At 51.5% G+C, this 20889-nt stretch overlaps 18 non-coding genes across 18 annotated transcripts; 7 read left to right on the top strand and 11 right to left on the bottom strand.

Moving 5' to 3' along the window:
• Positions 1-119: 119 nt before the first annotated feature.
• TRNAL-AAG (transfer RNA leucine (anticodon AAG)) lies at positions 120-201 on the bottom strand. Its single transcript has one exon. It is a non-coding gene; the product is annotated as a tRNA-Leu (tRNA).
• Positions 202-741: 540 nt separating this feature from the next.
• On the top strand, positions 742-813 carry TRNAD-GUC (transfer RNA aspartic acid (anticodon GUC)). The gene has a single exon. It is a non-coding gene; the product is annotated as a tRNA-Asp (tRNA).
• A 1396-nt stretch (positions 814-2209) lies between these two features.
• On the top strand, positions 2210-2281 carry TRNAD-GUC (transfer RNA aspartic acid (anticodon GUC)). Its single transcript has one exon. It is a non-coding gene; the product is annotated as a tRNA-Asp (tRNA).
• Positions 2282-3055: 774 nt separating this feature from the next.
• Positions 3056-3137, bottom strand: TRNAL-AAG (transfer RNA leucine (anticodon AAG)). Its single transcript has one exon. It is a non-coding gene; the product is annotated as a tRNA-Leu (tRNA).
• Positions 3138-4518: 1381 nt separating this feature from the next.
• On the bottom strand, positions 4519-4600 carry TRNAL-AAG (transfer RNA leucine (anticodon AAG)). Its single transcript has one exon. It is a non-coding gene; the product is annotated as a tRNA-Leu (tRNA).
• A 541-nt stretch (positions 4601-5141) lies between these two features.
• TRNAD-GUC (transfer RNA aspartic acid (anticodon GUC)) lies at positions 5142-5213 on the top strand. The gene has a single exon. It is a non-coding gene; the product is annotated as a tRNA-Asp (tRNA).
• A 774-nt stretch (positions 5214-5987) lies between these two features.
• TRNAL-AAG (transfer RNA leucine (anticodon AAG)) lies at positions 5988-6069 on the bottom strand. Its single transcript has one exon. It is a non-coding gene; the product is annotated as a tRNA-Leu (tRNA).
• Positions 6070-7455: 1386 nt separating this feature from the next.
• TRNAL-AAG (transfer RNA leucine (anticodon AAG)) lies at positions 7456-7537 on the bottom strand. The gene has a single exon. It is a non-coding gene; the product is annotated as a tRNA-Leu (tRNA).
• Positions 7538-8078: 541 nt separating this feature from the next.
• TRNAD-GUC (transfer RNA aspartic acid (anticodon GUC)) lies at positions 8079-8150 on the top strand. Its single transcript has one exon. It is a non-coding gene; the product is annotated as a tRNA-Asp (tRNA).
• Positions 8151-8924: 774 nt separating this feature from the next.
• TRNAL-AAG (transfer RNA leucine (anticodon AAG)) lies at positions 8925-9006 on the bottom strand. The gene has a single exon. It is a non-coding gene; the product is annotated as a tRNA-Leu (tRNA).
• Positions 9007-10392: 1386 nt separating this feature from the next.
• On the bottom strand, positions 10393-10474 carry TRNAL-AAG (transfer RNA leucine (anticodon AAG)). Its single transcript has one exon. It is a non-coding gene; the product is annotated as a tRNA-Leu (tRNA).
• Positions 10475-11848: 1374 nt separating this feature from the next.
• TRNAL-AAG (transfer RNA leucine (anticodon AAG)) lies at positions 11849-11930 on the bottom strand. Its single transcript has one exon. It is a non-coding gene; the product is annotated as a tRNA-Leu (tRNA).
• Positions 11931-12471: 541 nt separating this feature from the next.
• TRNAD-GUC (transfer RNA aspartic acid (anticodon GUC)) lies at positions 12472-12543 on the top strand. Its single transcript has one exon. It is a non-coding gene; the product is annotated as a tRNA-Asp (tRNA).
• Positions 12544-13317: 774 nt separating this feature from the next.
• Positions 13318-13399, bottom strand: TRNAL-AAG (transfer RNA leucine (anticodon AAG)). The gene has a single exon. It is a non-coding gene; the product is annotated as a tRNA-Leu (tRNA).
• A 1998-nt stretch (positions 13400-15397) lies between these two features.
• Positions 15398-15469, top strand: TRNAD-GUC (transfer RNA aspartic acid (anticodon GUC)). Its single transcript has one exon. It is a non-coding gene; the product is annotated as a tRNA-Asp (tRNA).
• A 2242-nt stretch (positions 15470-17711) lies between these two features.
• Positions 17712-17793, bottom strand: TRNAL-AAG (transfer RNA leucine (anticodon AAG)). The gene has a single exon. It is a non-coding gene; the product is annotated as a tRNA-Leu (tRNA).
• A 1381-nt stretch (positions 17794-19174) lies between these two features.
• Positions 19175-19256, bottom strand: TRNAL-AAG (transfer RNA leucine (anticodon AAG)). Its single transcript has one exon. It is a non-coding gene; the product is annotated as a tRNA-Leu (tRNA).
• Positions 19257-19796: 540 nt separating this feature from the next.
• Positions 19797-19868, top strand: TRNAD-GUC (transfer RNA aspartic acid (anticodon GUC)). The gene has a single exon. It is a non-coding gene; the product is annotated as a tRNA-Asp (tRNA).
• The last annotated feature ends 1021 nt before the right edge of the window (positions 19869-20889 follow it).

Raw genomic sequence — 20889 nt, 5'->3', positions numbered from 1 at the left:
CGAAACCTTTTTCCTGCAGGGTGTGGCATACCATCCGCTTGCTCATTGCGACAGAGGTGGCACTAATGAAGGAAGAGGTCAACGTTACGTTCTTCTTTAAAATGCAAGGCCAGGAAAAGTGGCAGCGGTGGGATTTGAACCCACGCCTCCGAAGAGACTGGAGCCTTAATCCAGCGCCTTAGACCGCTCGGCCACGCTACCTCCCTGCTAGTCGCCGAAAGCGGAACTTGACCCGTTGCCCGGCCCGCTTTAGTGCTTTGCCTTTTCTCCTTGGAAAGTCTGGAGACAGGCAGTGGAAGGGCAGGCAAACTGTCAGGTGCGCAGAGGAGGGGAGACCATGAGGCAAGGTGGGAGATGGGGGCAAGAAGTGAGGAAAAAACTAATCGCAAGCTAGGGCAGGATTCGGAAAGTGAAGCCGAAAAGGGGCTTAGCATGCAGCCCAGGGGTTTCTTTGACTGTCCTAAGCCCACAGGGACTTTGCCGTCCTCAGCTCATGAGACTTGAGATGGGTAGCTTGATTTGCTGAGGAAATGCGGGATGACAGATTCAACTCTGGAGTCAAACATAGCCCGGAACTATCGCCTTAAACTGAGTTTTAAGCCTGGTGCCGATAAAAAGAAAGAAATTAGCCTTAGATCGGGCAAGCCGTTTGACGGGGGAAAATGAGACCCCCTAGGCCATCTAGGTGGTCGCTGGATGCTGTGCAGACATCAGCAGCTGTTCATTTCATGCCCTCACGTCTCCTCGTTAGTATAGTGGTCAGTATCCCCGCCTGTCACGCGGGAGACCGGGGTTCAATTCCCCGACGGGGAGGTTAAACCTTTTCTGGATTTTTTTTAGTTCTTGACAAATATTCTTGAAGATTAGGCTGAGTCAAGTAGGGAATGGGTGCCAAGAACTGACTCTTTAAGAAAAAAGCACCGGCAACGCTAGTCATCGTACAATATTTGTGCACAATTGCTTACATTAGGCGGCCGGTCCACTTTATTGAGTCCCCCTCAGCACCATTTAGTGCTCCTGTTGTCTGCGAAGTCCAAATTGTAACCCTGAATCAGTTCCTCTTCTGACCCTTTGTATCATGTTACATGACGAGTAATGATCACCTGTTAGCTTTATCCCTAATTATAACTCTCACTCTTTCCCTGCATCTAACCCTAGCTCTAATCCCATCATTAACCTCGGTCCGGGCACACGCGTGAACCCTTACTCTCATCTCAGCCTCTCCTGGTGATACATCACACCTGGGATCGTTTGCTCCCTGTGGGCTGTGGGAAATTTGCTACCAGCACGCCCTGGAAGTGGGGCTCATTCCGCTGCAACGGGAGGTCTTCCCAGGACGCGTCACAGCTCAACGCAAGAGCTCCTGGGTTTCGAAGGCTCTTGCAGCAAGCCTTCACAAAGCAGCAGGGAGCGCCGTTCCAGATGGGAAACTTGAGACTGGATGTCCAGAAAAGCAAGACGTCAGAAGCGAAACCTTTTTCCTGCAGGGTGTGGCATACCATCCGCTTGCTCATTGCGACAGAGGTGGCACTAATGAAGGAAGAGGTCAACGTTACGTTCTTCTTTAAAATGCAAGGCCAGGAAAAGTGGCAGCGGTGGGATTTGAACCCACGCCTCCGAAGAGACTGGAGCCTTAATCCAGCACCTTAGACCGCTCGGCCACGCTACCTCCCTGCTAGTCGCCGAAAGCGGAACTTGACCCGTTGCCCGGCCCGCTTTAGTGCTTTGCCTTTTCTCCTTGGAAAGTCTGGAGACAGGCAGTGGAAGGGCAGGCAAACTGTCAGGTGCGCAGAGGAGGGGAGACCATGAGGCAAGGTGGGAGATGGGGGCAAGAAGTGAGAAAAAAACTAATCGCAAGCTAGGGCAGGATTCGGAAAGTGAAGCCGAAAAGGGGCTTAGCATGCAGCCCAGGGGTTTCTTTGACTGTCCTAAGCCCACAGGGACTTTGCCGTCCTCAGCTCATGAGACTTGAGATGGGTAGCTTGATTTGCTGAGGAAATGCGGGATGACAGATTCAACTCTGGAGTCAAACATAGCCCGGAACTATCGCCTTAAACTGAGTTTTAAGCCTGGTGCCGATAAAAAGAAAGAAATTAGCCTTAGCTCGGGCAAGCCGTTTGACGGGGGAAAATGAGACCCCCTAGGCCATCTAGGTGGTCGCTGGATGCTGTGCAGACATCAGCAGCTGTTCATTTCATGCCCTCACGTCTCCTCGTTAGTATAGTGGTCAGTATCCCCGCCTGTCACGCGGGAGACCGGGGTTCAATTCCCCGACGGGGAGGTTAAACCTTTTCTGGATTTTTTTTAGTTCTTGACAAATATTCTTGAAGATTAGGCTGAGTCAAGTAGGGAATGGGTGCCAAGAACTGACTCTTTAAGAAAAAAGCACCGGCAACGCTAGTCATCGTACAATATTTGTGCACAATTGCTTACATTAGGCGGCCGGTCCACTTTATTGAGTCCCCCTCAGCACCATTTAGTGCTCCTGTTGTCTGCGAAGTCCAAATTGTAACCCTGAATCAGTTCCTCTTCTGACCCTTTGTATCATGTTACATGACGAGTAATGATCACCTGTTAGCTTTATCCCTAATTATAACTCTCACTCTTTCCCTGCATCTAACCCTAGCTCTAATCCCATCATTAACCTCGGTCCGGGCACACGCGTGAACCCTTACTCTCATCTCAGCCTCTCCTGGTGATACATCACACCTGGGATCGTTTGCTCCCTGTGGGCTGTGGGAAATTTGCTACCAGCACGCCCTGGAAGTGGGGCTCATTCCGCTGCAACGGGAGGTCTTCCCAGGACGCGTCACAGCTCAACGCAAGAGCTCCTGGGTTTCGAAGGCTCTTGCAGCAAGCCTTCACAAAGCAGCAGGGAGCGCCGTTCCAGATGGGAAACTTGAGACTGGATGTCCAGAAAAGCAAGACGTCAGAAGCGAAACCTTTTTCCTGCAGGGTGTGGCATACCATCCGCTTGCTCATTGCGACAGAGGTGGCACTAATGAAGGAAGAGGTCAACGTTACGTTCTTCTTTAAAATGCAAGGCCAGGAAAAGTGGCAGCGGTGGGATTTGAACCCACGCCTCCGAAGAGACTGGAGCCTTAATCCAGCGCCTTAGACCGCTCGGCCACGCTACCTCCCTGCTAGTCGCCGAAAGCGGAACTTGACCCGTTGCCCGGCCCGCTTTAGTGCTTTGCCTTTTCTCCTTGGAAAGTCTGGAGACAGGCAGTGGAAGGGCAGGCAAACTGTCAGGTGCGCAGAGGAGGGGAGACCATGAGGCAAGGTGGGAGATGGGGGCAAGAAGTGAGAAAAAAACTAATCGCAAGCTAGGGCAGGATTCGGAAAGTGAAGCCGAAAAGGGGCTTAGCATGCAGCCCAGGGGTTTCTTTGACTGTCCTAAGCCCACAGGGACTTTGCCGTCCTCAGCTCATGAGACTTGAGATGGGTAGCTTGATTTGCTGAGGAAATGCGGGATGACAGATTCAACTCTGGAGTCAAACATAGCCCGGAACTATCGCCTTAAACTGAGTTTTAAGCCTGGTGCCGATAAAAAGAAAGAAATTAGCCTTAGATCGGGCAAGCCGTTTGACGGGGGAAAATGAGACCCCCTAGGCCATCTAGGTGGTCGCTGGATGCTGTGCAGACATCAGCAGCTGTTCATTTCATGCCCTCACGTCTCCTCGTTAGTATAGTGGTCAGTATCCCCGCCTGTCACGCGGGAGACCGGGGTTCCCCGACGGGGAGGTTAAACCTTTTCTGGATTTTTTTTAGTTCTTGACAAATATTCTTGAAGATTAGGCTGAGTCAAGTAGGGAATGGGTGCCAAGAACTGACTCTTTAAGAAAAAAGCACCGGCAACGCTAGTCATCGTACAATATTTGTGCACAATTGCTTACATTAGGCGGCCGGTCCACTTTATTGAGTCCCCCTCAGCACCATTTAGTGCTCCTGTTGTCTGCGAAGTCCAAATTGTAACCCTGAATCAGTTCCTCTTCTGACCCTTTGTATCATGTTACATGACGAGTAATGATCACCTGTTAGCTTTATCCCTAATTATAACTCTCACTCTTTCCCTGCATCTAACCCTAGCTCTAATCCCATCATTAACCTCGGTCCGGGCACACGCGTGAACCCCTACTCTCATCTCAGCCTCTCCTGGTGATACATCACACCTGGGATCGTTTGCTCCCTGTGGGCTGTGGGAAATTTGCTACCAGCACGCCCTGGAAGTGGGGCTCATTCCGCTGCAACGGGAGGTCTTCCCAGGACGCGTCACAGCTCAACGCAAGAGCTCCTGGGTTTCGAAGGCTCTTGCAGCAAGCCTTCACAAAGCAGCAGGGAGCGCCGTTCCAGATGGGAAACTTGAGACTGGATGTCCAGAAAAGCAAGACGTCAGAAGCGAAACCTTTTTCCTGCAGGGTGTGGCATACCATCCGCTTGCTCATTGCGACAGAGGTGGCACTAATGAAGGAAGAGGTCAACGTTACGTTCTTCTTTAAAATGCAAGGCCAGGAAAAGTGGCAGCGGTGGGATTTGAACCCACGCCTCCGAAGAGACTGGAGCCTTAATCCAGCGCCTTAGACCGCTCGGCCACGCTACCTCCCTGCTAGTCGCCGAAAGCGGAACTTGACCCGTTGCCCGGCCCGCTTTAGTGCTTTGCCTTTTCTCCTTGGAAAGTCTGGAGACAGGCAGTGGAAGGGCAGGCAAACTGTCAGGTGCGCAGAGGAGGGGAGACCATGAGGCAAGGTGGGAGATGGGGGCAAGAAGTGAGAAAAAAACTAATCGCAAGCTAGGGCAGGATTCGGAAAGTGAAGCCGAAAAGGGGCTTAGCATGCAGCCCAGGGGTTTCTTTGACTGTCCTAAGCCCACAGGGACTTTGCCGTCCTCAGCTCATGAGACTTGAGATGGGTAGCTTGATTTGCTGAGGAAATGCGGGATGACAGATTCAACTCTGGAGTCAAACATAGCCCGGAACTATCGCCTTAAACTGAGTTTTAAGCCTGGTGCCGATAAAAAGAAAGAAATTAGCCTTAGATCGGGCAAGCCGTTTGACGGGGGAAAATGAGACCCCCCTAGGCCAGCTAGGTGGTCGCTGGATGCTGTGCAGACATCAGCAGCTGTTCATTTCATGCCCTCACGTCTCCTCGTTAGTATAGTGGTCAGTATCCCCGCCTGTCACGCGGGAGACCGGGGTTCAATTCCCCGACGGGGAGGTTAAACCTTTTCTGGATTTTTTTTAGTTCTTGACAAATATTCTTGAAGATTAGGCTGAGTCAAGTAGGGAATGGGTGCCAAGAACTGACTCTTTAAGAAAAAAGCACCGGCAACGCTAGTCATCGTACAATATTTGTGCACAATTGCTTACATTAGGCGGCCGGTCCACTTTATTGAGTCCCCCTCAGCACCATTTAGTGCTCCTGTTGTCTGCGAAGTCCAAATTGTAACCCTGAATCAGTTCCTCTTCTGACCCTTTGTATCATGTTACATGACGAGTAATGATCACCTGTTAGCTTTATCCCTAATTATAACTCTCACTCTTTCCCTGCATCTAACCCTAGCTCTAATCCCATCATTAACCTCGGTCCGGGCACACGCGTGAACCCCTACTCTCATCTCAGCCTCTCCTGGTGATACATCACACCTGGGATCGTTTGCTCCCTGTGGGCTGTGGGAAATTTGCTACCAGCACGCCCTGGAAGTGGGGCTCATTCCGCTGCAACGGGAGGTCTTCCCAGGACGCGTCACAGCTCAACGCAAGAGCTCCTGGGTTTCGAAGGCTCTTGCAGCAAGCCTTCACAAAGCAGCAGGGAGCGCCGTTCCAGATGGGAAACTTGAGACTGGATGTCCAGAAAAGCAAGACGTCAGAAGCGAAACCTTTTTCCTGCAGGGTGTGGCATACCATCCGCTTGCTCATTGCGACAGAGGTGGCACTAATGAAGGAAGAGGTCAACGTTACGTTCTTCTTTAAAATGCAAGGCCAGGAAAAGTGGCAGCGGTGGGATTTGAACCCACGCCTCCGAAGAGACTGGAGCCTTAATCCAGCGCCTTAGACCGCTCGGCCACGCTACCTCCCTGCTAGTCGCCGAAAGCGGAACTTGACCCGTTGCCCGGCCCGCTTTAGTGCTTTGCCTTTTCTCCTTGGAAAGTCTGGAGACAGGCAGTGGAAGGGCAGGCAAACTGTCAGGTGCGCAGAGGAGGGGAGACCATGAGGCAAGGTGGGAGATGGGGGCAAGAAGTGAGAAAAAAACTAATCGCAAGCTAGGGCAGGATTCGGAAAGTGAAGCCGAAAAGGGGCTTAGCATGCAGCCCAGGGGTTTCTTTGACTGTCCTAAGCCCACAGGGACTTTGCCGTCCTCAGCTCATGAGACTTGAGATGGGTAGCTTGATTTGCTGAGGAAATGCGGGATGACAGATTCAACTCTGGAGTCAAACTTAGCCCGGAACTATCGCCTTAAACTGAGTTTTAAGCCTGGTGCCGATAAAAAGAAAGAAATTAGCCTTAGATCGGGCAAGCCGTTTGACGGGGGAAAATGAGACCCCCTAGGCCAGCTAGGTGGTCGCTGGATGCTGTGCAGACATCAGCAGCTGTTCATTTCATGCCCTCACGTCTCCTCGTTAGTATAGTGGTCAGTATCCCCGCCTGTCACGCGGGAGACCGGGGCTCAATTCCCCGACGGGGAGGTTAAACCTTTTCTGGATTTTTTTTAGTTCTTGACAAATATTCTTGAAGATTAGGCTGAGTCAAGTAGGGAATGGGTGCCAAGAACTGACTCTTTAAGAAAAAAGCACCGGCAACGCTAGTCATCGTACAATATTTGTGCACAATTGCTTACATTAGGCGGCCGGTCCACTTTATTGAGTCCCCCTCAGCACCATTTAGTGCTCCTGTTGTCTGCGAAGTCCAAATTGTAACCCTGAATCAGTTCCTCTTCTGACCCTTTGTATCATGTTACATGACGAGTAATGATCACCTGTTAGCTTTATCCCTAATTATAACTCTCACTCTTTCCCTGCATCTAACCCTAGCTCTAATCCCATCATTAACCTCGGTCCGGGCACACGCGTGAACCCCTACTCTCATCTCAGCCTCTCCTGGTGATACATCACACCTGGGATCGTTTGCTCCCTGTGGGCTGTGGGAAATTTGCTACCAGCACGCCCTGGAAGTGGGGCTCATTCCGCTGCAACGGGAGGTCTTCCCAGGACGCGTCACAGCTCAACGCAAGAGCTCCTGGGTTTCGAAGGCTCTTGCAGCAAGCCTTCACAAAGCAGCAGGGAGCGCCGTTCCAGATGGGAAACTTGAGACTGGATGTCCAGAAAAGCAAGACGTCAGAAGCGAAACCTTTTTCCTGCAGGGTGTGGCATACCATCCGCTTGCTCATTGCGACAGAGGTGGCACTAATGAAGGAAGAGGTCAACGTTACGTTCTTCTTTAAAATGCAAGGCCAGGAAAAGTGGCAGCGGTGGGATTTGAACCCACGCCTCCGAAGAGACTGGAGCCTTAATCCAGCGCCTTAGACCGCTCGGCCACGCTACCTCCCTGCTAGTCGCCGAAAGCGGAACTTGACCCGTTGCCCGGCCCGCTTTAGTGCTTTGCCTTTTCTCCTTGGAAAGTCTGGAGACAGGCAGTGGAAGGGCAGGCAAACTGTCAGGTGCGCAGAGGAGGGGAGACCATGAGGCAAGGTGGGAGATGGGGGCAAGAAGTGAGAAAAAAACTAATCGCAAGCTAGGGCAGGATTCGGAAAGTGAAGCCGAAAAGGGGCTTAGCATGCAGCCCAGGGGTTTCTTTGACTGTCCTAAGCCCACAGGGACTTTGCCGTCCTCAGCTCATGAGACTTGAGATGGGTAGCTTGATTTGCTGAGGAAATGCGGGATGACAGATTCAACTCTGGAGTCAAACATAGCCCGGAACTATCGCCTTAAACTGAGTTTTAAGCCTGGTGCCGATAAAAAGAAAGAAATTAGCCTTAGATCGGGCAAGCCGTTTGACGGGGGAAAATGAGACCCCCCTAGGCCAGCTAGGTGGTCGCTGGATGCTGTGCAGACATCAGCAGCTGTTCATTTCATGCCCTCACGTCTCCTCGTTAGTATAGTGGTCAGTATCCCCGCCTGTCACGCGGGAGACCGGGGTTCAATTCCCCGACGGGGAGGTTAAACCTTTTCTGGATTTTTTTTAGTTCTTGACAAATATTCTTGAAGATTAGGCTGAGTCAAGTAGGGAATGGGTGCCAAGAACTGACTCTTTAAGAAAAAAGCACCGGCAACGCTAGTCATCGTACAATATTTGTGCACAATTGCTTACATTAGGCGGCCGGTCCACTTTATTGAGTCCCCCTCAGCACCATTTAGTGCTCCTGTTGTCTGCGAAGTCCAAATTGTAACCCTGAATCAGTTCCTCTTCTGACCCTTTGTATCATGTTACATGACGAGTAATGATCACCTGTTAGCTTTATCCCTAATTATAACTCTCACTCTTTCCCTGCATCTAACCCTAGCTCTAATCCCATCATTAACCTCGGTCCGGGCACACGCGTGAACCCCTACTCTCATCTCAGCCTCTCCTGGTGATACATCACACCTGGGATCGTTTGCTCCCTGTGGGCTGTGGGAAATTTGCTACCAGCACGCCCTGGAAGTGGGGCTCATTCCGCTGCAACGGGAGGTCTTCCCAGGACGCGTCACAGCTCAACGCAAGAGCTCCTGGGTTTCGAAGGCTCTTGCAGCAAGCCTTCACAAAGCAGCAGGGAGCGCCGTTCCAGATGGGAAACTTGAGACTGGATGTCCAGAAAAGCAAGACGTCAGAAGCGAAACCTTTTTCCTGCAGGGTGTGGCATACCATCCGCTTGCTCATTGCGACAGAGGTGGCACTAATGAAGGAAGAGGTCAACGTTACGTTCTTCTTTAAAATGCAAGGCCAGGAAAAGTGGCAGCGGTGGGATTTGAACCCACGCCTCCGAAGAGACTGGAGCCTTAATCCAGCGCCTTAGACCGCTCGGCCACGCTACCTCCCTGCTAGTCGCCGAAAGCGGAACTTGACCCGTTGCCCGGCCCGCTTTAGTGCTTTGCCTTTTCTCCTTGTAAAGTCTGGAGACAGGCAGTGGAAGGGCAGGCAAACTGTCAGGTGCGCAGAGGAGGGGAGACCATGAGGCAAGGTGGGAGATGGGGGCAAGAAGTGAGAAAAAAACTAATCGCAAGCTAGGGCAGGATTCGGAAAGTGAAGCCGAAAAGGGGCTTAGCATGCAGCCCAGGGGTTTCTTTGACTGTCCTAAGCCCACAGGGACTTTGCCGTCCTCAGCTCATGAGACTTGAGATGGGTAGCTTGATTTGCTGAGGAAATGCGGGATGACAGATTCAACTCTGGAGTCAAACATAGCCCGGAACTATCGCCTTAAACTGAGTTTTAAGCCTGGTGCCGATAAAAAGAAAGAAATTAGCCTTAGATCGGGCAAGCCGTTTGACGGGGGAAAATGAGACCCCCCTAGGCCAGCTAGGTGGTCGCTGGATGCTGTGCAGACATCAGCAGCTGTTCATTTCATGCCCTCACGTCTCCTCGTTAGTATAGTGGTCAGTATCCCCGCCTGTCACGCGGGAGACCGGGGTTCAATTCCCGACGGGGAGGTTAAACCGTTTCTGGATTTTTTTTAGTTCTTGACAAATATTCTTGAAGATTAGGCTGAGTCAAGTAGGGAATGGGTGCCAAGAACTGACTCTTTAAGAAAAAAGCACCGGCAACGCTAGTCATCGTACAATATTTGTGCACAATTGCTTACATTAGGCGGCCGGTCCACTTTATTGAGTCCCCCTCAGCACCATTTAGTGCTCCTGTTGTCTGCGAAGTCCAAATTGTAACCCTGAATCAGTTCCTCTTCTGACCCTTTGTATCATGTTACATGACGAGTAATGATCACCTGTTAGCTTTATCCCTAATTATAACTCTCACTCTTTCCCTGCATCTAACCCTAGCTCTAATCCCATCATTAACCTCGGTCCGGGCACACGCGTGAACCCCTACTCTCATCTCAGCCTCTCCTGGTGATACATCACACCTGGGATCGTTTGCTCCCTGTGGGCTGTGGGAAATTTGCTACCAGCACGCCCTGGAAGTGGGGCTCATTCCGCTGCAACGGGAGGTCTTCCCAGGACGCGTCACAGCTCAACGCAAGAGCTCCTGGGTTTCGAAGGCTCTTGCAGCAAGCCTTCACAAAGCAGCAGGGAGCGCCGTTCCAGATGGGAAACTTGAGACTGGATGTCCAGAAAAGCAAGACGTCAGAAGCGAAACCTTTTTCCTGCAGGGTGTGGCATACCATCCGCTTGCTCATTGCGACAGAGGTGGCACTAATGAAGGAAGAGGTCAACGTTACGTTCTTCTTTAAAATGCAAGGCCAGGAAAAGTGGCAGCGGTGGGATTTGAACCCACGCCTCCGAAGAGACTGGAGCCTTAATCCAGCGCCTTAGACCGCTCGGCCACGCTACCTCCCTGCTAGTTGCCGAAAGCGGAACTTGACCCGTTGCCCGGCCCGCTTTAGTGCTTTGCCTTTTCTCCTTGGAAAGTCTGGAGACAGGCAGTGGAAGGGCAGGCAAACTGTCAGGTGCGCAGAGGAGGGGAGACCATGAGGCAAGGTGGGAGATGGGGGCAAGAAGTGAGAAAAAAACTAATCGCAAGCTAGGGCAGGATTCGGAAAGTGAAGCCGAAAAGGGGCTTAGCATGCAGCCCAGGGGTTTCTTTGACTGTCCTAAGCCCACAGGGACTTTGCCGTCCTCAGCTCATGAGACTTGAGATGGGTAGCTTGATTTGCTGAGGAAATGCGGGATGACAGATTCAACTCTGGAGTCAAACATAGCCCGGAACTATCGCCTTAAACTGAGTTTTAAGCCTGGTGCCGATAAAAAGAAAGAAATTAGCCTTAGATCGGGCAAGCCGTTTGACGGGGGAAAATGAGACCCCCTAGGCCAGCTAGGTGGTCGCTGGATGCTGTGCAGACATCAGCAGCTGTTCATTTCATGCCCTCACGTCTCCTCGTTAGTATAGTGGTCAGTATCCCCGCCAGACCGGGGTTCAATTCCCCGACGGGGAGGTTAAACCTTTTCTGGATTTTTTTTAGTTCTTGACAAATATTCTTGAAGATTAGGCTGAGTCAAGTAGGGAATGGGTGCCAAGAACTGACTCTTTAAGAAAAAAGCACCGGCAACGCTAGTCATCGTACAATATTTGTGCACAATTGCTTACATTAGGCGGCCGGTCCACTTTATTGAGTCCCCCTCAGCACCATTTAGTGCTCCTGTTGTCTGCGAAGTCCAAATTGTAACCCTGAATCAGTTCCTCTTCTGACCCTTTGTATCATGTTACATGACGAGTAATGATCACCTGTTAGCTTTATCCCTAATTATAACTCTCACTCTTTCCCTGCATCTAACCCTAGCTCTAATCCCATCATTAACCTCGGTCCGGGCACACGCGTGAACCCCTACTCTCATCTCAGCCTTTCTGGTGATACATCACACCTGGGATCGTTTGCTCCCTGTGGGCTGTGGGAAATTTGCTACCAGCACGCCCTGGAAGTGGGGCTCATTCCGCTGCAACGGGAGGTCTTCCCAGGACGCGTCACAGCTCAACGCAAGAGCTCCTGGGTTTCGAAGGCTCTTGCAGCAAGCCTTCACAAAGCAGCAGGGAGCGCCGTTCCAGATGGGAAACTTGAGACTGGATGTCCAGAAAAGCAAGACGTCAGAAGCGAAACCTTTTTCCTGCAGGGTGTGGCATACCATCCGCTTGCTCATTGCGACAGAGGTGGCACTAATGAAGGAAGAGGTCAACGTTACGTTCTTCTTTAAAATGCAAGGCCAGGAAAAGTGGCAGCGGTGGGATTTGAACCCACGCCTCCGAAGAGACTGGAGCCTTAATCCAGCGCCTTAGACCGCTCGGCCACGCTACCTCCCTGCTAGTTGCCGAAAGCGGAACTTGACCCGTTGCCCGGCCCGCTTTAGTGCTTTGCCTTTTCTCCTTGGAAAGTCTGGAGACAGGCAGTGGAAGGGCAGGCAAACTGTCAGGTGCGCAGAGGAGGGGAGACCATGAGGCAAGGTGGGAGATGGGGGCAAGAAGTGAGAAAAAAACTAATCGCAAGCTAGGGCAGGATTCGGAAAGTGAAGCCGAAAAGGGGCTTAGCATGCAGCCCAGGGGTTTCTTTGACTGTCCTAAGCCCACAGGGACTTTGCCGTCCTCAGCTCATGAGACTTGAGATGGGTAGCTTGATTTGCTGAGGAAATGCGGGATGACAGATTCAACTCTGGAGTCAAACATAGCCCGGAACTATCGCCTTAAACTGAGTTTTAAGCCTGGTGCCGATAAAAAGAAAGAAATTAGCCTTAGATCGGGCAAGCCGTTTGACGGGGGAAAATGAGACCCCCCTAGGCCAGCTAGGTGGTCGCTGGATGCTGTGCAGACATCAGCAGCTGTTCATTTCATGCCCTCACGTCTCCTCGTTAGTATAGTGGTCAGTATCCCCGCCTGTCACGCGGGAGACCGGGGTTCAATTCCCCGACGGGGAGGTTAAACCGTTTCTGGATTTTTTTTAGTTCTTGACAAATATTCTTGAAGATTAGGCTGAGTCAAGTAGGGAATGGGTGCCAAGAACTGACTCTTTAAGAAAAAAGCACCGGCAACGCTAGTCATCGTACAATATTTGTGCACAATTGCTTACATTAGGCGGCCGGTCCACTTTATTGAGTCCCCCTCAGCACCATTTAGTGCTCCTGTTGTCTGCGAAGTCCAAATTGTAACCCTGAATCAGTTCCTCTTCTGACCCTTTGTATCATGTTACATGACGAGTAATGATCACCTGTTAGCTTTATCCCTAATTATAACTCTCACTCTTTCCCTGCATCTAACCCTAGCTCTAATCCCATCATTAACCTCGGTCCGGGCACACGCGTGAACCCCTACTCTCATCTCAGCCTCTCCTGGTGATACATCACACCTGGGATCGTTTGCTCCCTGTGGGCTGTGGGAAATTTGCTACCAGCACGCCCTGGAAGTGGGGCTCATTCCGCTGCAACGGGAGGTCTTCCCAGGACGCGTCACAGCTCAACGCAAGAGCTCCTGGGTTTCGAAGGCTCTTGCAGCAAGCCTTCACAAAGCAGCAGGGAGCGCCGTTCCAGATGGGAAACTTGAGACTGGATGTCCAGAAAAGCAAGACGTCAGAAGCGAAACCTTTTTCCTGCAGGGTGTGGCATACCATCCGCTTGCTCATTGCGACAGAGGTGGCACTAATGAAGGAAGAGGTCAACGTTACGTTCTTCTTTAAAATGCAAGGCCAGGAAAAGTGGCAGCGGTGGGATTTGAACCCACGCCTCCGAAGAGACTGGAGCCTTAATCCAGCGCCTTAGACCGCTCGGCCACGCTACCTCCCTGCTAGTCGCCGAAAGCGGAACTTGACCCGTTGCCCGGCCCGCTTTAGTGCTTTGCCTTTTCTCCTTGGAAAGTCTGGAGACAGGCAGTGGAAGGGCAGGCAAACTGTCAGGTGCGCAGAGGAGGGGAGACCATGAGGCAAGGTGGGAGATGGGGGCAAGAAGTGAGAAAAAAACTAATCGCAAGCTAGGGCAGGATTCGGAAAGTGAAGCCGAAAAGGGGCTTAGCATGCAGCCCAGGGGTTTCTTTGACTGTCCTAAGCCCACAGGGACTTTGCCGTCCTCAGCTCATGAGACTTGAGATGGGTAGCTTGATTTGCTGAGGAAATGCGGGATGACAGATTCAACTCTGGAGTCAAACATAGCCCGGAACTATCGCCTTAAACTGAGTTTTAAGCCTGGTGCCGATAAAAAGAAAGAAATTAGCCTTAGATCGGGCAAGCCGTTTGACGGGGGAAAATGAGACCCCCCTAGGCCAGCTAGGTGGTCGCTGGATGCTGTGCAGACATCAGCAGCTGTTCATTTCATGCCCTCACGTCTCCTCGTTAGTATAGTGGTCAGTATCCCCGCCAGACCGGGGTTCAATTCCCCGACGGGGAGGTTAAACCTTTTCTGGATTTTTTTTAGTTCTTGACAAATATTCTTGAAGATTAGGCTGAGTCAAGTAGGGAATGGGTGCCAAGAACTGACTCTTTAAGAAAAAAGCACCGGCAACGCTAGTCATCGTACAATATTTGTGCACAATTGCTTACATTAGGCGGCCGGTCCACTTTATTGAGTCCCCCTCAGCACCATTTAGTGCTCCTGTTGTCTGCGAAGTCCAAATTGTAACCCTGAATCAGTTCCTCTTCTGACCCTTTGTATCATGTTACATGACGAGTAATGATCACCTGTTAGCTTTATCCCTAATTATAACTCTCACTCTTTCCCTGCATCTAACCCTAGCTCTAATCCCATCATTAACCTCGGTCCGGGCACACGCGTGAACCCCTACTCTCATCTCAGCCTCTCCTGGTGATACATCACACCTGGGATCGTTTGCTCCCTGTGGGCTGTGGGAAATTTGCTACCAGCACGCCCTGGAAGTGGGGCTCATTCCGCTGCAACGGGAGGTCTTCCCAGGACGCGTCACAGCTCAACGCAAGAGCTCCTGGGTTTCGAAGGCTCTTGCAGCAAGCCTTCACAAAGCAGCAGGGAGCGCCGTTCCAGATGGGAAACTTGAGACTGGATGTCCAGAAAAGCAAGACGTCAGAAGCGAAACCTTTTTCCTGCAGGGTGTGGCATACCATCCGCTTGCTCATTGCGACAGAGGTGGCACTAATGAAGGAAGAGGTCAACGTTACGTTCTTCTTTAAAATGCAAGGCCAGGAAAAGTGGCAGCGGTGCGATTTGAACCCACGCCTCCGAAGAGACTGGAGCCTTAATCCAGCGCCTTAGACCGCTCGGCCACGCTACCTCCCTGCTAGTCGCCGAAAGCGGAACTTGACCCGTTGCCCGGCCCGCTTTAGTGCTTTGCCTTTTCTCCTTGGAAAGTCTGGAGACAGGCAGTGGAAGGGCAGGCAAACTGTCAGGTGCGCAGAGGAGGGGAGACCATGAGGCAAGGTGGGAGATGGGGGCAAGAAGTGAGAAAAAAACTAATCGCAAGCTAGGGCAGGATTCGGAAAGTGAAGCCGAAAAGGGGCTTAGCATGCAGCCCAGGGGTTTCTTTGACTGTCCTAAGCCCACAGGGACTTTGCCGTCCTCAGCTCATGAGACTTGAGATGGGTAGCTTGATTTGCTGAGGAAATGCGGGATGACAGATTCAACTCTGGAGTCAAACATAGCCCGGAACTATCGCCTTAAACTGAGTTTTAAGCCTGGTGCCGATAAAAAGAAAGAAATTAGCCTTAGATCGGGCAAGCCGTTTGACGGGGGAAAATGAGACCCCCTAGGCCATCTAGGTGGTCGCTGGATGCTGTGCAGACATCAGCAGCTGTTCATTTCATGCCCTCACGTCTCCTCGTTAGTATAGTGGTCAGTATCCCCGCCTGTCACGCGGGAGACCGGGGTTCAATTCCCCGACGGGGAGGTTAAACCTTTTCTGGATTTTTTTTAGTTCTTGACAAATATTCTTGAAGATTAGGCTGAGTCAAGTAGGGAATGGGTGCCAAGAACTGACTCTTTAAGAAAAAAGCACCGGCAACGCTAGTCATCGTACAATATTTGTGCACAATTGCTTACATTAGGCGGCCGGTCCACTTTATTGAGTCCCCCTCAGCACCATTTAGTGCTCCTGTTGTCTGCGAAGTCCAAATTGTAACCCTGAATCAGTTCCTCTTCTGACCCTTTGTATCATGTTACATGACGAGTAATGATCACCTGTTAGCTTTATCCCTAATTATAACTCTCACTCTTTCCCTGCATCTAACCCTAGCTCTAATCCCATCATTAACCTCGGTCCGGGCACACGCGTGAACCCTTACTCTCATCTCAGCCTCTCCTGGTGATACATCACACCTGGGATCGTTTGCTCCCTGTGGGCTGTGGGAAATTTGCTACCAGCACGCCCTGGAAGTGGGGCTCATTCCGCTGCAACGGGAGGTCTTCCCAGGACGCGTCACAGCTCAACGCAAGAGCTCCTGGGTTTCGAAGGCTCTTGCAGCAAGCCTTCACAAAGCAGCAGGGAGCGCCGTTCCAGATGGGAAACTTGAGACTGGATGTCCAGAAAAGCAAGACGTCAGAAGCGAAACCTTTTTCCTGCAGGGTGTGGCATACCATCCGCTTGCTCATTGCGACAGAGCTGGCACTAATGAAGGAAGAGGTCAACGTTACGTTCTTCTTTAAAATGCAAGGCCAGGAAAAGTGGCAGCGGTGGGATTTGAACCCACGCCTCCGAAGAGACTGGAGCCTTAATCCAGCACCTTAGACCGCTCGGCCACGCTACCTCCCTGCTAGTCGCCGAAAGCGGAACTTGACCCGTTGCCCGGCCCGCTTTAGTGCTTTGCCTTTTCTCCTTGGAAAGTCTGGAGACAGGCAGTGGAAGGGCAGGCAAACTGTCAGGTGCGCAGAGGAGGGGAGACCATGAGGCAAGGTGGGAGTTGGGGGCAAGAAGTGAGAAAAAAACTAATCGCAAGCTAGGGCAGGATTCGGAAAGTGAAGCCGAAAAGGGGCTTAGCATGCAGCCCAGGGGTTTCTTTGACTGTCCTAAGCCCACAGGGACTTTGCCGTCCTCAGCTCATGAGACTTGAGATGGGTAGCTTGATTTGCTGAGGAAATGCGGGATGACAGATTCAACTCTGGAGTCAAACATAGCCCGGAACTATCGCCTTAAACTGAGTTTTAAGCCTGGTGCCGATAAAAAGAAAGAAATTAGCCTTAGATCGGGCAAGCCGTTTGACGGGGGAAAATGAGACCCCCTAGGCCATCTAGGTGGTCGCTGGATGCTGTGCAGACATCAGCAGCTGTTCATTTCATGCCCTCACGTCTCCTCGTTAGTATAGTGGTCAGTATCCCCGCCTGTCACGCGGGAGACCGGGGTTCAATTCCCTGACGGGGAGGTTAAACCTTTTCTGGATTTTTTTTAGTTCTTGACAAATATTCTTGAAGATTAGGCTGAGTCAAGTAGGGAATGGGTGCCAAGAACTGACTCTTTAAGAAAAAAGCACCGGCAACGCTAGTCATCGTACAATATTTGTGCACAATTGCTTACATTAGGCGGCCGGTCCACTTTATTGAGTCCCCCTCAGCACCATTTAGTGCTCCTGTTGTCTGCGAAGTCCAAATTGTAACCCTGAATCAGTTCCTCTTCTGACCCTTTGTATCATGTTACATGACGAGTAATGATCACCTGTTAGCTTTATCCCTAATTATAACTCTCACTCTTTCCCTGCATCTAACCCTAGCTCTAATCCCATCATTAACCTCGGTCCGGGCACACGCGTGAACCCTTACTCTCATCTCAGCCTCTCCTGGTGATACATCACACCTGGGATCGTTTGCTCCCTGTGGGCTGTGGGAAATTTGCTACCAGCACGCCCTGGAAGTGGGGCTCATTCCGCTGCAACGGGAGGTCTTCCCAGGACGCGTCACAGCTCAACGCAAGAGCTCCTGGGTTTCGAAGGCTCTTGCAGCAAGTCTTCACAAAGCAGCAGGGAGCGCCGTTCCAGATGGGAAACTTGAGACTGGATGTCCAGAAAAGCAAGACGTCAGAAGCGAAACCTTTTTCCTGCAGGGTGTGGCATACCATCCGCTTGCTCATTGCGACAGAGGTGGCACTAATGAAGGAAGAGGTCAACGTTACGTTCTTCTTTAAAATGCAAGGCCAGGAAAAGTGGCAGCGGTGGGATTTGAACCCACGCCTCCGAAGAGACTGGAGCCTTAATCCAGCGCCTTAGACCGCTCGGCCACGCTACCTCCCTGCTAGTCGCCGAAAGCGGAACTTGACCCGTTGCCCGGCCCGCTTTAGTGCTTTGCCTTTTCTCCTTGGAAAGTCTGGAGACAGGCAGTGGAAGGGCAGGCAAACTGTCAGGTGCGCAGAGGAGGGGAGACCATGAGGCAAGGTGGGAGATGGGGGCAAGAAGTGAGAAAAAAACTAATCGCAAGCTAGGGCAGGATTCGGAAAGTGAAGCCGAAAAGGGGCTTAGCATGCAGCCCAGGGGTTTCTTTGACTGTCCTAAGCCCACAGGGACTTTGCCGTCCTCAGCTCATGAGACTTGAGATGGGTAGCTTGATTTGCTGAGGAAATGCGGGATGACAGATTCAACTCTGGAGTCAAACATAGCCCGGAACTATCGCCTTAAACTGAGTTTTAAGCCTGGTGCCGATAAAAAGAAAGAAATTAGCCTTAGATCGGGCAAGCCGTTTGACGGGGGAAAATGAGACCCCCTAGGCCATCTAGGTGGTCGCTGGATGCTGTGCAGACATCAGCAGCTGTTCATTTCATGCCCTCACGTCTCCTCGTTAGTATAGTGGTCAGTATCCCCGCCTGTCACGCGGGAGACCGGGGTTCCCCGACGGGGAGGTTAAACCTTTTCTGGATTTTTTTTAGTTCTTGACAAATATTCTTGAAGATTAGGCTGAGTCAAGTAGGGAATGGGTGCCAAGAACTGACTCTTTAAGAAAAAAGCACCGGCAACGCTAGTCATCGTACAATATTTGTGCACAATTGCTTACATTAGGCGGCCGGTCCACTTTATTGAGTCCCCCTCAGCACCATTTAGTGCTCCTGTTGTCTGCGAAGTCCAAATTGTAACCCTGAATCAGTTCCTCTTCTGACCCTTTGTATCATGTTACATGACGAGTAATGATCACCTGTTAGCTTTATCCCTAATTATAACTCTCACTCTTTCCCTGCATCTAACCCTAGCTCTAATCCCATCATTAACCTCGGTCCGGGCACACGCGTGAACCCTTACTCTCATCTCAGCCTCTCCTGGTGATACATCACACCTGGGATCGTTTGCTCCCTGTGGGCTGTGGGAAATTTGCTACCAGCACGCCCTGGAAGTGGGGCTCATTCCGCTGCAACGGGAGGTCTTCCCAGGACGCGTCACAGCTCAACGCAAGAGCTCCTGGGTTTCGAAGGCTCTTGCAGCAAGTCTTCACAAAGCAGCAGGGAGCGCCGTTCCAGATGGGAAACTTGAGACTGGATGTCCAGAAAAGCAAGACGTCAGAAGCGAAACCTTTTTCCTGCAGGGTGTGGCATACCATCCGCTTGCTCATTGCGACAGAGGTGGCACTAATGAAGGAAGAGGTCAACGTTACGTTCTTCTTTAAAATGCAAGGCCAGGAAAAGTGGCAGCGGTGGGATTTGAACCCACGCCTCCGAAGAGACTGGAGCCTTAATCCAGCGCCTTAGACCGCTCGGCCACGCTACCTCCCTGCTAGTCGCCGAAAGCGGAACTTGACCCGTTGCCCGGCCCGCTTTAGTGCTTTGCCTTTTCTCCTTGGAAAGTCTGGAGACAGGCAGTGGAAGGGCAGGCAAACTGTCAGGTGCGCAGAGGAGGGGAGACCATGAGGCAAGGTGGGAGATGGGGGCAAGAAGTGAGGAAAAAACTAATCGCAAGCTAGGGCAGGATTCGGAAAGTGAAGCCGAAAAGGGGCTTAGCATGCAGCCCAGGGGTTTCTTTGACTGTCCTAAGCCCACAGGGACTTTGCCGTCCTCAGCTCATGAGACTTGAGATGGGTAGCTTGATTTGCTGAGGAAATGCGGGATGACAGATTCAACTCTGGAGTCAAACATAGCCCGGAACTATCGCCTTAAACTGAGTTTTAAGCCTGGTGCCGATAAAAAGAAAGAAATTAGCCTTAGATCGGGCAAGCCGTTTGACGGGGGAAAATGAGACCCCCTAGGCCATCTAGGTGGTCGCTGGATGCTGTGCAGACATCAGCAGCTGTTCATTTCATGCCCTCACGTCTCCTCGTTAGTATAGTGGTCAGTATCCCCGCCTGTCACGCGGGAGACCGGGGTTCAATTCCCCGACGGGGAGGTTAAACCTTTTCTGGATTTTTTTTAGTTCTTGACAAATATTCTTGAAGATTAGGCTGAGTCAAGTAGGGAATGGGTGCCAAGAACTGACTCTTTAAGAAAAAAGCACCGGCAACGCTAGTCATCGTACAATATTTGTGCACAATTGCTTACATTAGGCGGCCGGTCCACTTTATTGAGTCCCCCTCAGCACCATTTAGTGCTCCTGTTGTCTGCGAAGTCCAAATTGTAACCCTGAATCAGTTCCTCTTCTGACCCTTTGTATCATGTTACATGACGAGTAATGATCACCTGTTAGCTTTATCCCTAATTATAACTCTCACTCTTTCCCTGCATCTAACCCTAGCTCTAATCCCATCATTAACCTCGGTCCGGGCACACGCGTGAACCCTTACTCTCATCTCAGCCTCTCCTGGTGATACATCACACCTGGGATCGTTTGCTCCCTGTGGGCTGTGGGAAATTTGCTACCAGCACGCCCTGGAAGTGGGGCTCATTCCGCTGCAACGGGAGGTCTTCCCAGGACGCGTCACAGCTCAACGCAAGAGCTCCTGGGTTTCGAAGGCTCTTGCAGCAAGCCTTCACAAAGCAGCAGGGAGCGCCGTTCCAGATGGGAAACTTGAGACTGGATGTCCAGAAAAGCAAGACGTCAGAAGCGAAACCTTTTTCCTGCAGGGTGTGGCATACCATCCGCTTGCTCATTGCGACAGAGGTGGCACTAATGAAGGAAGAGGTCAACGTTACGTTCTTCTTTAAAATGCAAGGCCAGGAAAAGTGGCAGCGGTGGGATTTGAACCCACGCCTCCGAAGAGACTGGAGCCTTAATCCAGCACCTTAGACCGCTCGGCCACGCTACCTCCCTGCTAGTCGCCGAAAGCGGAACTTGACCCGTTGCCCGGCCCGCTTTAGTGCTTTGCCTTTTCTCCTTGGAAAGTCTGGAGACAGGCAGTGGAAGGGCAGGCAAACTGTCAGGTGCGCAGAGGAGGGGAGACCATGAGGCAAGGTGGGAGATGGGGGCAAGA

The sequence above is a fragment of the Ambystoma mexicanum genome, unplaced genomic scaffold (genome assembly GCF_040938575.1).
Source record: "Ambystoma mexicanum isolate Mex_15411 unplaced genomic scaffold, UKY_AmexF1_1 Mex_scaf20, whole genome shotgun sequence".
In the NCBI taxonomy this organism is placed as follows: domain Eukaryota; kingdom Metazoa; phylum Chordata; class Amphibia; order Caudata; family Ambystomatidae; genus Ambystoma; species Ambystoma mexicanum.
Note: the sequence above shows the minus strand (reverse complement) of the source record. Positions and strands in the feature narration are given on the sequence as shown.